This window comes from Salvelinus fontinalis, chromosome 29 (genome assembly GCF_029448725.1).
Source record: "Salvelinus fontinalis isolate EN_2023a chromosome 29, ASM2944872v1, whole genome shotgun sequence".
Taxonomy (NCBI): domain Eukaryota; kingdom Metazoa; phylum Chordata; class Actinopteri; order Salmoniformes; family Salmonidae; genus Salvelinus; species Salvelinus fontinalis.
Window position 1 is genome coordinate 29,780,514 of NC_074693.1, and position 14,657 is coordinate 29,795,170.

The window sequence follows — 14,657 nt, forward strand, 5'->3', positions numbered from 1 at the left end:
TCACCTACCCTCCAACCTCCACCCTGTAAGTCCCCTACCCTCCAACCTCCACCCTTTCAGTCACCTACCCTCCAACCTCCACCCTGTCAGTCACCTACCCTCCAACCTCCACCCTGTCAGTCCCCTACCCTCCAACCTCCACTTTGTCAGTCCCCTACCCTCCAACCTCCACCCTGTCAGTCACCTACCCTCCAACCTCCACCCTGTAAGTCCCCTACCCTCCAACCTCCACCCTTTCAGTCACCTACCCTCCAACCTCCACCCTGTCAGTCACCTACCCTCCAACCTCCACCCTGTCAGTCCCCTACCCTCCAACCTCCACTTTGTCAGTCCCCTACCCTCCAACCTCCACCCTGTCAGTCACCTACCCTCCAACCTCCCTCATGATACTGTCTGGGTCAGTCTGGAGAGACCATAGACCTACTGGTCTCCTTCCTCATGATACTGTCTGGGTCAGTCTGGAGGGGCCACAGACCTGCTGGTCTCCCTCCTCATGATACTCTCTGGGTCAGCCTGGAGGGGCCACAGACCTGCTGGTCTCCCTCCTCATGATACTGTCTGGGTCAGCCTGGAGGGGCCACAGACCTGCTGGTCTCCCTCCTCATGATACTCTCTGGGTCAGCCTGGAGGGGCCACAGAGCTGCTGGTCTCCCTCCTCATGATACTGTCTGGGTCAGCCTGGAGGGGCCACAGACATGCTGGTCTCCCTCCTCATGATACTGTCTGGGTCAGCCTGGAGGGGCCACAGACCTGCTGGTCTCCCTCCTCATGATACTGTCTGGGTCAGATTGGAGGTGCCACAGACCTACTGGGCTCCCTCCTCATGATACTGTCTGGGTCAGCCTGGAGGGGCCATAGACCTGCTGGTCTCCCTCCTCATGATACTGTCTGGGTCAGCCTGGAGGGGCCACAGACCTACTGGGCTCCCTCCTCATGATACTATCTGGGTCAGCCTGGAGGGGCCACAGACCTACTGGTCTCCCTCCTCATGATACTGTCTGGGTCAGTCTGGAGGGGCCACAGACGTGCTGGTCTCCCTCCTCATGATACTGTCTGGGTCAGTCTGGAGGGGCCATAGACCTGCTGGTCTCCCTCCTCATGATACTGTCTGGGTCAGCCTGGAGGGGCCACAGACCTACTGGGCTCCCTCCTCATGATACTGTCTGGGTCAGCCTGGAGGGGCCACAGACCTACTGGTCTCCCTCCTCATGATACTGTCTGGGTCAGTCTGGAGGGGCCACAGACGTGCTGGTCTCCCTCCTCATGATACTGTCTGGGTCAGTCTGGAGGGACCACAGACCTGCTGGTCTCCCTCCTCATGATACTGTCTGGGTCAGTCTGGAGGGGCCACAGACCTACTGGGCTCCCTCCTCATGATACTGTCTGGGTCAGCCTGGAGGGGCCACAGACCTGCTGGTCTCCCTCATGATACTGTCTGGGTCAGCCTGGAGGGGCCACAGACCTGCTGGTCTCCCTCCTCATGATACTGTCTGGGTCAGCCTGGAGGGGCCACAGACCTGCTGGTCTCCCTCCTCATGATACTGTCTGGGTCAGTCTGGAGGGACCATAGACCTGCTGGTCTCCCTCATGATACTGTCTGGGTCAGCCTGGATTGGCCACAGACCTACTGGGCTCCCTCCTCATGATACTGTCTGGGTAAGCCTGGAGGGGCCACAGACCTGCTGGTCTCCCTCCTCATGATACTGTCTGGGTCAGCCTGGAGGGGCCACAGACCTGCTGGTCTCCCTCCTCATGATACTGTCTGGGTCAGCCTGGAGGGGCCACAGACCTGCTGGTCTCCCTCCTCATGATACTGTCTGGGTCAGTCTGGAGGGACCATAGACCTGCTGGTCTCCCTCATGATACTGTCTGGGTCAGCCTGGAGGGGCCACAGACCTACTGGGCTCCCTCCTCATGATACTGTCTGGGTCAGCCTGGAGGGGCCACAGACCTGCTGGTCTCCCTCCTCATGATACTGTCTGGGTCAGCCTGGAGGGGCCACAGACCTACTGGGCTCCCTCCTCATGATACTGTCTGGGTCAGTCTGGAGGGACCACAGACCTGCTGGTTTCCCTCCTCATGATGGTGTCTGGGTCAGTCTGGAGGGACCACAGACCTGCTGGTTTCCCTCCTCATGATGGTGTCTGGGTCAGTCTGGAGGGACCATCGACCTGCTGGTTTCCCTCCTCATGATGGTGTCTGGGTCAGTCTGGAGGGACCATCGACCTGCTGGTTTCCCTCCTCATGATGGTGTCTGGGTCAGTCTGGAGGGACCATCGACCTGCTGGTTTCCCTCCTCATGATGGTGTCTGGGTCAGTCTGGAGGGACCATAGACCTGCTTGTTTCCCTCCTCATGATGGTGTCTGGGTCAGCCTGGAAGCTGTTTCTCATAATTGATCTCTTCTTCCCCAGATGATTTTATGGTATTATAGGGACAGCTAAACAGTGTTGCTCAATCAACAGTTCAATGAAAAAGGTCCCCCTTGAACTGAAAGAGAGGCTCCTTTTGTAGCGGAAGCCCCTCATATCAGAACATAATAAACTCATGAATTCATTAATTAAGCCATTACAAATATCAAAACATATATTTTCCAGTCAGCTAAATTGATCATGAATTATCGTCCTTGAACCTTTGCAATTGGTTTATCATAATGCAATAGAGCACAATATAACACATTTACATAAACCCATCGCTACTGTCATGGTGTCTTCCAATACGTCATTCATATGAACGCGCGATTCGGGACAAGCACTACAAATCCAGCCCGATTGTCATAGCTGGGGTCCTTATTCCGGCATATCTGGAAGCTACAGATATGGAGAGAGAGGAACAGAAACAAAAACAGAGCGCTCATCCAAAACATTGATAAGTACAATAAACATCACTTAAGTTAAACATGAAAGCTTGTCTGCGTATTCCTTATACCATACCAAACTGTTACTGGGGAGGTAAGAATAATGTGTGTAATGTATGAACTGAGATCGCTAAGTTAACTTGTATGTCGACCCACATTGGTAACGTAACTCAAAACGGAGCAGGGTAAAGGAGAGGAGTGTGGGTGTGTTAGCTTACCAAATGCTGCCCGCGCCAGTGACGGACTTCTCCGCCACAGTCAGCTTGTAGGGGCCACAGAACTGCTGGTCTCCCTCCTCCACCAGGGACTTAACCAACAGCCTGGAGTTTGTCAGCATTGCAGCCAGGGAGAACAGGAGATGAGCCTAATGAATGAGTCGATACAGACTGATGTCTTCACTAACGTCTGACACACATACAGATGTATACAGGAGGACTATACAAATACGCACACACACACACCGCTGTGATGACAGGCTCTTTATGTACTTTGTGAGTGGGAGCACATGAGAAGATTTTGGTACTATACAGAGGAGGTTCATTGTAGAGGTGGAACATACAGTATAAAGAGGTTTATGGTAGAGTTGGACCATACAGTATAAAGAGGTTTATTGTACAAGTGGACCATACAGTATAAAGAGGTGTATGGTGGAGGTGGACCATACAGTATAAAGAGGTTTATGGTAGAGGTGGACCATACAGTATAAAGAGGTTTATGTTAGAGGTGGACCATACAGTATAAAGAGGTTTATGGTGGAGGTGGACCATACAGTATAAAGAGGTTTATGGTAGAGGTGGACCATACAGTATAAAGAGGTTTATGGTAGAGGTGGACCATACAGTATAAAGAGGTTTATGGCGGAGGTGGCCAATACAGTATAAAGAGGTTTATGGTGGAGGTGGATCATACAGTATAAAGAGGTTTATGGTGGAGGTGGACCATACAGTATAAAGAGGTTTATTGTACAAGTGGACAATAGAGTATAAAGAGGTTTATTGTACAAGTGGACAATACAGTATATAGAGGTTTATTTTACAAGTGGACAATACAGTATAAAGAGGTTTATTGTACAAGTGGACAATACAGTATAAAGAGATGTATTGTACAAGTGGACAATAGAGTATAAAGAGATTTTTTTTACAAGTGGACAATACAGTATAAAGAGGTTTATTTTACAAGTGGACAATACAGTATAAAGAGATTTATTGTACAAGTGGACAATACAGTATAAAGAGGTTTATTGTACAAGTGGACAATACAGTATAAAGAGATGTATTGTACAAGTGGACAATAGAGTATAAAGAGATTTATTTTACAAGTGGACAATACAGTATAAAGAGGTTTATTTTACAAGTGGACAATACAGTATAAAGAGGTTTATGGTAAAGGTGGACCATACAGTATAAAGAGATTTATTGTACAAGTGGACCATACAGTATAAAGAGGTTTATGGTGGAGGTGGACCATACAGTATAAAGAGGTTTATGGTAGAGGTGGCCAATACAGTATAAAGTTAGAACATTTGGCTTGAGTTCAAATTGCCTACTTATATATCCACTGTGTGTGTTAGGGACATACCACATTCCTCAATAACTCATTCCACAAACTTACAAAAGCCCCAAAGACTTTTGAACCTGTTAATTTCTGCTTCCATGGCATTTCTTCTCACAAATAACTGATCTCTACAGTACATCAATAATCTACGAGGAGAGTAACCTTTGGTCATTATTAAGACACTTTAACCGCTGATCTAAAACGCAGAATAAAATAAACTATCAAAGACAAGAAATATAGCTGAATATAGATTTTGGGCTCCCGAGTGGCGCAGCGGACAAAGGCACTGCATCTCAGTGCTAGATGCGTCACTACAGACCCTGGTTTGATTCCAGGCTGTATCACAACCGGCCGTGAATGGGAGTCCCATAAGGAGGCGCACAATTGACCCAGCATTGTTTAAATTGTTTATTTACTTCACCTTTATTTAACCAGGTAGGCCAGTTGAGAACAAGTTCTCATTTACAACTGCGACCTGGCCAAGATAAAGCAAAGTGGTGCGACACAAACAACACAGAGTTACACATGGAATAAACAAACATACAGTAAATAACACAATATAAAAATCTAATCTATATATTGTTAGGGTTTGGCCGGGGTAGGCCGTCATTGTAAAGAAGATATTGATCTTAACTGCCTAGTTAAATAAAAATAGATGAAGCGACACTCTCTTCTCATAAGGTTCAGCCAGGAAACTATAAACCTGATGACCTGCGATGACTGCTATTCATTAACAGAGTAGTACTGGGGGACCCTGTTAACCCTGTGGGAGTCTAATAAACTTATTAGGGGTGACAGGGTAGCCTAGTGGTTAGAGCGTTGGACTGGTAACCGAAGGGTTGCAAGTTCAAATCCTCGAGCTGACAAGGTACAAATCTGTCGTTCAGCCCCTGAACCCACTGTTCCTAGGCCGTCACTAATGTTCTTAGCTGGAGGTAAGGCTAGTCCTCGTGAGAGGGTATGCCATGCTAGTGTGAACCTGTGATGGCTGGGCTGTTTCGCTCACTGTGAAGGATCAGCATGCTAGTGTAACAGTTTAACTTTACGTCCGTCCCCTCGCCCATACCCGGGCTCGAGCCAGGGACCCTCTGCACAACAACAACAGTCACCCACGAAGCATTGCTCCACAAAAGCCGCGGCCCTTGCAGAGCAACGGGAACCACTTCAAGGTCTCAGAGCAAGTGATGTCACCGATCGAAAGGCTATTAGCGCGCACCACCGCTAACTAGATAGCCATTTCACATGTCAATAGAGTACCACCGGATGAGTCATAATATCCATAAAACCTAGTGGTGAAACAGGGAAATGGTTCCACCATACATTTTTCCAATAGGGGATTTTAAAAACACTTCAAATAAGGGCTGTGTTTTGATAACCATGTAAATCCTCTCTAGGACAAGGTGACTTTCGTCAATATGTTTGCCTGGATTAACCCCCCCCAAAATGGATTGCTAATCAGCTGCTAATGTGGCTATCATAACAAACAACAAATGCCATTATGATCTGGATGACACTGCCGAATCGAGGCAAAGGTAAGAATCTCTGGATTAACTATCTAATGTTAGTTAAACGTGGTAATGAATAAATGCCTACATTTAACTAAATTTACATTTCTGTAATCTGTTTTGTAAAAGTTTTAAATTGACACAATACCTGTTAATTAACAAAGGTGTCAGCTAGGGATGACGTGCAGGAGCTTGCAGGGATTTGTAGTTTTGCATGATATCTGCTTTGATGCTAATTAGCATTTTTGAATCTGAGATTAAATAGAGCCAAATATAATGATAAAAGTCACTTTGTCCTAGATAGATTGACACGGTTATCAAAACGTCACGCCAGGGTAAGCCTTCACAAAACCCAGAGCTTATTTTAAGTATTTCTAAAATGAATGGTGGAAAAATTATTGGAACCATTGTCCTGTTTGACCGCTAGGTTTTATGGCTATTATGACACCTCCACTGTGGGGCTATATACAGGATAAATCTGATGTCTGTATGAAGAAGCCAATCAAAATAGTTGGGTATTTGGTGCGATGTATCAAATCAAATCAAATTGTATTGGTCACATACACATGTTTAGCAGATGTTAATGCGAGTGTAGCAAAATGCTTGTGCTTCTAGTTCCGACAGTATCTAACAAGTAATCTAACAATTCCACAACAACTACCTAATACACACAAATCTAAAGGGATGGAATAAGAATATGTACATATAAATATATGGATGAGCGATGACCGAGCGGCAAAGGCAAGATACAATAGATGGTATAAAATACAGTATATACATATGAAATAAGTATGTAAGATATGTAAACATTATTCAAGTGGCTAGTGATCCATTTATTAAAATGGCCAATGATTTCGAGTCTGTATGTAGGCAGCAGCCTCTCTGTGTTAGTGATGGCTGTTTAACAGTCTAATGGCCTTGAGCTAGAAGCAGTTTTTCAGTCTCTCGGTCCCAGCTTTGATGCACCTGTAATCACCTCGCCTTCAGGATGATAGCGGGGTGAACAGGCTGTTGCGCCTTCTTCACCACACTGTCTGTGTGGGTGGATGAGGAACACTTTCCACCTTCTCCACTGCGGTCCCACTGATGTGAATAGGGGGGGGGGGGGGGGGGGGGGGTGCTCCCTCTGCTGTTTCCTGAAGTCCACCTTCATCTCCTTTGTTTGTTGACGTTGAATGTGAGGTTATTTTGCTGACACCACAATCCGAGTGCCCTCACCTCCTTCCTGTAGGCTGTCTTGTTGTTGGTGGTAATCAAGCCCACCACTGTTGTGTCGTCTGCTAACATGATGATTGAGTTGGAGGCGTGCATGGCCATGCAGTCATGGGTGAACAGGGAGTACATGAGGGGGCTGAGCACGCATCCTTGTGGGGCCCCAGTGTTGAGGATCAGCTAAGTGGAGATGTTGTTTCCTTCCTTCACCACCTAGGGGTGGCCCGTCATAAAATCCAGGACCCAATTGCACAGGGCTGGGTTGAGACCCAGGGCCTCAAGCTTAATGATGAGCTTGGAAGTTACTATGGTATTGAATGCTGAGCTGTAGTCAATGAACAGCGTTCTTACATAGGTATTCTTCTTGTTCAGATGGGATAAGGTAGTGTGCAGTATGATGGTGATTGCATCGTCTGTGGACCTATTGGGGAGGTATGCAAATTGAAGTGTTTCTAGGGTGGCAGGTAAGGTGGAGGTGATATGATCTTTGACTTGTCTCTCAAAGCACTTCATGATGACAGAAGTGAGTGCTACGGGGCGATAGTCATTTAGTTCTTTGCCTTCTTGGGTACAGGGACAATGGTGGCCATCTTGAAGCATGTGGGGACAGCAGACTGGGATAGGGAGAGATTGAATATGTCCGTAAACACAAGAGCCAGCTAGTCTTTCCATGGTTAAATGCCATCTATCCACGGTTTCTGGTTAGTGTAGGTTTTAATAGACACAGTGGGTACAACATCTCCAATGCACTTCCTTATAAACTCACTCACCAAATCAGCGTATATATATCGATGTTATTCTTTGAGGCTGTCAGGAACATATCCCAGTCCGTGTGATCAAAACAATTTTGAAGCCTGGATTTCGATTGGTCAGACCAACGATGAATAGGGAGGGCCTTGTATGCATCGCGGAAGTTAGAGTAGCAGTGATCCAGTGTATTACCGCACGAGTGCTACAATCAATATGCTGGTAGAATTTAGGTAGTCTTGTTCTCAAATTTGCTTTGCTAAAATCCCAAGCTGCAATAAATGCAGCCTCAGGATATATGGTTTCCAGTTTGCATAGAGTCCAATGAAGTTCCTTAAGGGCCATCATGGTATCGGCTTGAAGGGGGATATACATTCACCGTCGAGAATTCTCCTGGGAGATAATATGATCTGCATTTGATGGTAAGGAATTCTAGGTCAAGTGAACAAAAGGACTTGAGTTCCTGTATGTTGTTACAATTACACCATGAGTCGTGAAGCATACATCCCCGCCCTTCTTCTTCCCAGAGAGAATTTTATTTCTGTCGGCGCAACGCATGAAGAATCCCGGTGGCTGTACCAACTCCATATCCCGAGAGAGACATGTTTCTGTGAAACAGAGAATGTTACAATCTCTGATGTCTCTCTGGAAAGCAACCTTTTCCCTAATTTTGTCTACATTCTTTTCTAGAGACTTGACGTTGGTGAGTAATATACTTGGAAGCAGTGGGTGGTGTGCACGCCTTCGAAGTCTGACCATAAGTCTGACCATCTACCTCTTCTGTGGCTACATTGTTTTTGGTCGGCCTCTGGGATTAGATCCGATGTCCTGGGTGGTGGTGCAAACAAAGGATCCGCTTCGGGAAAGTCGTATTCCTGGTAAATTGACGTCGCTCTGATATCCTTTAGTTATCCTGGCTGTATGTAATAACATACAGCCGGGGCTAACAATGTAAGAAATAATACATAAAAAAACAAAACACTGCGTAGTTTCCTAAGGACTAAAAGCGACTTTACCATCTCTGTTGGCACCATCTTGCTTATGGAGGAAGTGGTAATGGTAATGTGAAACCCCTCTCTGCGAGAGTTGAGGAGTGCGAAAGCACGTGAAGGTGCTTTGACATCCAAGGTATGTGGTGGTGAGGAGAGGTGGCTATTTTCAGCAAATATGTCAACCACTACTGGAAGGTCGTTTTAATTGGCCACGGCAGTGAACAAGAGGGATAGGCTTTCATTCGAAAGACAATGTAGTACAGTACAATGAGAGCACACACAACACAATTCACAGACTGTTTTGAATGTCTCTCTGTCTGCCTCTTCACCTCTCCCTCTTGTTCACTTCCCTGGTCCTTCACTGGCTCTGATAAGGTGCCTCAAAGTCAATGTTTGTGTCTTCTGTCTGGTGTTTCTCTCTTCAGCTGTTGATTACCCCCCCCAGCAGCACAAACACACTGCCACTGAATGTCTCACATCAGCCCAGGAGCAGGGCTGGTAGAGAGAGGGAACAGATAGAGAAAGAACAGATAAAGATAAAGGGAAAGAGAGAATACCAGATTATGTAATAGAGGAGAGAGGAGACTAGTAATGACTTGTAATGCCTCTAACTCGCATTAATCTAACTTGACGACTTCTAGGAAACAAAGAGAGTGCGTGACTCCAGGTTCACATGTAATAACACACCCTCCTAACTTCCTCCATAAGCAGCATCCCCCACACAGAGAGACACAGTTAGCTGCTTGCTCAGATAGATTCCAGTATCTTCATCCTCATCAGGCAGTAATTAATTAAAGTGCTGTATTGAACCAGGGATTGATCCAGGGAGATGAGGCTGAGATTCATCAAACTAGACTAAGACCTAATTAGAAAATATTTGTGAACGATGGGAAGCAACACCAACCAACAGAGGATTCGTTCACTTACAGCTGTTGCTCTGATAGCAACTATTATCCTACTGTTATCCTATTATAACTAGTATTTCCCAGCACATAGAAGATATTTTACAATATGAAATATAGCAAAATATGGCTAGGTGGGTGGATGGATGGCTAGGTGGGTGGATAGATGGCTAGGGCTAGGTGGGTGGTTGGGTGGGTGGATGGATTGATAAATGGGTGGATAGATGGCTAGGTGGGTGTCTAGGTGGGTGGGTGGGTGAATGTCAAGGTGGGTGGGTGGGTACCTAGGTGGTTGGATGGATAGGTACATGGCTAGGTAGATGCTAGGTGGGTGGATGGCTGTGTTAATGGCTCGGAATGTGGGAGTAAAGGTGGGTGGGTGGGTGAATGGCAAGGTGGGTGTGTACCTAGGTGGGTGGATGGATAGGTACATGGCTAGGTAGATGCTAGGTGGGTGGATGGCTAGGTTTATGGCTAGGGGTGTGGGAGTCTAGGTGTGCAGCTGGGTTGGAGTCTAGGTGGGTGGGTGGGTGGGGGTCTAGGTGTGTTGGTGGGTGTCTAGGTGGGTGGGTATGCATGCACACACACACACACACACACACACACACACACACACACACACACACACACACACACACACACACACACACACACACACACACACACACACACACACACACACACACACACACACTTAGTCACAATTCCATGAGCTAGTGTGAGCAGGCTTACACTCCCGCACACATACACACACACACACACTCACTAAATGATCCATCAAATTGCTGGAGGAGAAGTTGGGACACCATGTTTGTTTATCTCTAGGATCTGATAATAGAAATAAGTGGCCACTCTATCACAATCCTCCCTGGCTCTCACACACACACACACACACACACACACACACACACACACACACACACACACACACACACACACACACACACACACACACACACACACACACACACACACACACACACACACACACACACACACATACACACACACACACACACACACACACACACGATAATTACTTCCAGATAGAGGATGGAAGAGAGACAGAGGCTGAGCAATGTGCAGTAGGAGATGGATAGCCATTAAAGTCCAATACAGTACATGGATTTGGTTGCATTGCTCAGTAAGTGAAGGGATTATAGTGTGCAGAGAACATTTATCAAATCTCCTGTGTTTGTATGCTCTACATATGTCAAGAAAGTAATGGAAACATTATCCAGAGTAGAATTGTTGATTGGCTGTTGATTGGCTGTTCATTGGGTTGAATCAGAGTGTTTAGAGTGGTGTTACATCATCTCACTTCATCCCTTTCATCAGCTGCTATCTGTCACTCAGACAGAAGACAGAAGTGAAGAGATTGAGGTCGGGATTCAATCCAAGGCGACTTGTTGAAATGTTCCCGACGTTTGCAGAAATCACATTAACTGTAAATGCTGCGGATGTCAGCGCTGCAGATTTTGGCGCAGAGGATGTCTGTGTGTCGACTTTTAAATTACCTTTTAAAAGTCAAGTGCAATGCGCTTCCCTACAACACACCTTGGCTTGAATCCTGGCCAGAGAAGCCTTGGTGGAGACCACTATTTCTTATCTAAGGAGAGTCTGTCCAAGTTTGTCTGGGATTCTTTATCTAATGTTCATACAGGTTGAAAGTAGGGGGAGTTTGATTCAACATAAAGATGTTCCTGTTTTATTCTCTCTCCCCCCTTTGTTATCAAAGACTGAGGAAGTTTGTTAGCTTGTCTCGCTGATCAGGGAATTTAATCAATTACTCCTATAAACAGTGGCCCGGATAACATTAATGTTAGCTTTCCTTTGGTACTCACCTTAGCGTGATGCGCTGGGCCTGAAATGAATAGTTTCCTGCTGTAAATATATCCTTTTGATATGAAAGAACAATCACCCAGTGAATGACACCTTACAAGTTTCGAATTAATAAAAAATCCAGACCTATTGTTTGGTCTCGTAGCTACGACATTGAACGTTGAAACATATATTTTGGGGGAAGAATGTTCAATTTGAGCGTTTTTCAAAACGTTTGTAAGAGATACGATAAGAAAGCTTTGTTTGCCTATTTGTCCCCTGACTAAGATTAAACTCCCAGAGCTCCGAGGCACTTTCCGCAGAGATGACAGATAACGTATGCAGAGTCGAATAGCTGTTTGTTGTTCCTCATCACATTTTCCACCAGACCACTTTGCATGCAAATACACCAGTGGACGTATGTCTCATGTGGCAGTACGCCTGTTATGGACCAAAGAAGAAGATTAGAAGAAGTGCAAGTGTACAGAACCAGTGTGGGAGGCATAGAACCATCAGGAAGTATCTAAAGTGGTTGCGTTCATAAAGATAAGGCCAACATTTTCAGCATGCCTTAACCCTTCTGTGTATTGTATCATACCATATCCAATCACAGCACACAACTGAAACCCTATCCACTCACATTAGTATAGAGTAAGATAGAGACCGATTATGTTTCTTGTACAGGAGAATTGCATAGGTAGAAATCCCCGACCCACAACCCCCAACCCCCCTACCCACTCACTTGTTTAACCGTAAGTACACAGGTTTTCCATATAGGAAAAGATCCTGCCATACATTCCCCCTGGCAACCACTACCATTCCCTCTACTGACATAACAATACAATGTAAGTTGATACCCCCCCCCCCCCCCCCCCACACACACACCTTTGACTGTTACTTTCTGTTGCTCTCCCCTCTCCCACTTGTTTCCCATGGAGATGATTTGACGCTGCAGACCTGAGGGGGGTCAGGAGGTTACCATGACAACCCCTGAGAGAGCCATCCACAGTGATAACATTGCATGTAGAGGAGTTAAAAGGTTGTGAGATCACGGATGTCACGGTGTGTCTGTGTTGAACTCCAGAGAGTACAGTACAGAGTAACACTACAATAGGCAGACTCACAATGTTTCCATTATATAGTAAAATGTGTCAGTGTGCTGATAGATGGTTAGCCTATTCTAGAGGCAGGCCTATATTACTTGTAACATTGGAGGTCATGTTGTAATAAAAGCACACTGATTTGTAGACCCATTGTAACATTAGTAGTAATTTCCCTCCTTTTCTGAGTCCTCACCTCTCCAAACTTCGTCAGTCCTCTCCTCTCCTCTCCTCTCCTCTCCTCTCCTCTCCTCTCCTCTCCTCTTCCCCTCTCTCCTCTCCTCACCTCTCCTCTCCTCTTCCCCTCTCTCCTCTCCTCACCTCTCCTCTCCTCACCTTTCCTCTTCTCTCCTCACCTCACCTCACCTCTCATCTCCTCTCCTCTCCTCTCCTCTTCCCCACCTCACCTCTCATCTCCTCTCCTCTCCTCTTCCCCTCTCTCCTCTCCTCACCTCTCCTCGCAGTACATATTGTACAGCCATACTGTTACTGATATGTTTGTATTTATGATAATAGGTGCTCATTTCTTATCATTTTCTCTTCATTCTTGTCTTCATTATTTGTTGTATTCTATATATTGACCTATTCTACTTATTAGTTATCTTCTATCTATTCAACTATTCTACTTATTAGTCCCCTTCTATCTATTGACCTATTCTATTTATTAGTCCTCTTCTATGTATTCACTTATTCTACTTATTAGTCCCCTTCTATCTATTGACATATTCTATTTATTAGTCCTCTTCTATGTATTCACTTATTCTACTTATTAGTCCCCTTCTATCTATTGACCTATTCTATTTATTAGCCCTCTTCTATGTATTCACTTATTCTACTTATTAGTCCCCTTCTATCTATTGACCTACTCTATTTATTCCCAGGCTCTCTTTTCACCTCCTCCCCTCATGCATCTCTTCTCCTTTGCTATTACCACCTCTATTCTTCTTGCCGGTCCTCTCTCCTCCTCTCTCAGATAGAGGGATAGAATGAGCAGAATGAATCGTTATTAATTGACAGCTCCTTGTTGCACTGTGTGTCCTGCTGGTGGTGGAATGGGCAAAACAGTACATGAGGGATCTACCTGCTGTGCTTTCCAATGAAACAGAGGACCTAGCTAGCCATACAACCTTAATGGTGTGTGTGTGTGTGTGTGTGTGTGTGTGTGTGTGTGTGTGTGTGTGTGTGTGTGTGTGTGTGTGTGTGTGTGTGTGTGTGTGTGTGTGTGTGTGTGTGTGTGTGTGTGTGTGTGTGTGTGTGTGTGTGTGTGTGTGTGTGTGTGTGTGTGTGTGTGTTTGCGTGTGTGTGTGAGTGTGAGGATTGTACCCCTGCAATGGTTTTCAATATGATAGTTGGTAGCCAAACTAGCAGCTTTTGTGTCATGTCTTGATTCATTAATTAGGGGTTTTGTGTGCAGGACGCAGTGTTGGGATAACTACTTTGAAAATATAGTTCACTGTCATGTGTGCTCCCTCTCAGGCCTCTTGGTCATCAGGCTGCTCATTATCCCGCACACCTGTCACCATTGTCATGCGCACCAGAGCCTCATGACACTCACCTGGCCTCCATCACCTCCTTGATTAACTTCCCTATATATGTCACACCCTTAGGTTCCTTCCCCAGGCGTTATTATTTCTGTTCCAGCTTCATGTCTGTGCTTTGTTTGTGTCTCTTGTTTTGTATTAAGTTCCGTACCTTTATTAAATGTGCTCACTCCCTAAATTTGCTTCCCGACTCTCAGCGCACATTACATTCACCAAGCTACCAATTCCTTCACACTGGAAGAAGTTAAACTACACTAAATCTACTAAACCTTAAGAAAAATATAGTTTAATAAACTAAAGTTACTGTGAAAAAGTAGTTCACTTAATCCAAACTACTTTGTTATAAATTATCATATGTAAATCTGAAATGTCATAGACTAGAAATTACAAGAACAGACCACTTTGGGCTTCTACTAAGCTAATGTAT